The sequence below is a fragment of the Penaeus monodon genome, chromosome 24, assembly GCF_015228065.2.
Source record: "Penaeus monodon isolate SGIC_2016 chromosome 24, NSTDA_Pmon_1, whole genome shotgun sequence".
NCBI lineage: Eukaryota > Metazoa > Arthropoda > Malacostraca > Decapoda > Penaeidae > Penaeus > Penaeus monodon.
Genome location: NC_051409.1, coordinates 9,754,064 through 9,754,278, shown reverse-complemented (window position 1 = coordinate 9,754,278; position 215 = coordinate 9,754,064). Strand labels below are relative to the sequence as shown.

Here is a 215-nt window from a genome sequence, read left to right as displayed (position 1 = left end):
GCTGGTTTATGTAAGGTCAGTATCACTTGCTTGCCAGAGATGATGGAGTTAATGCAATGTAAGTGAACAAAGATAACAGATAAATACTCGGTACGTAGGCCTACATAACAGGAACATTCTAGGCTGTGACACTTTCAGTCAGTGTTGTTTGGATATAAAAGGGTGAGGAATTTTATCTTTTGGGACTAACATAACCATTAGCGTATGAAATGTAT

General features: G+C 37.7%; 1 protein-coding gene across 1 annotated transcript in view; it reads left to right on the top strand.

Moving 5' to 3' along the window:
• Positions 1-215, top strand: part of LOC119588548 (maltase-glucoamylase, intestinal-like) — a gene marked incomplete at both ends in the record, with an annotated part of 20,825 nt that overhangs the window by 14,835 nt on the left and 5,775 nt on the right.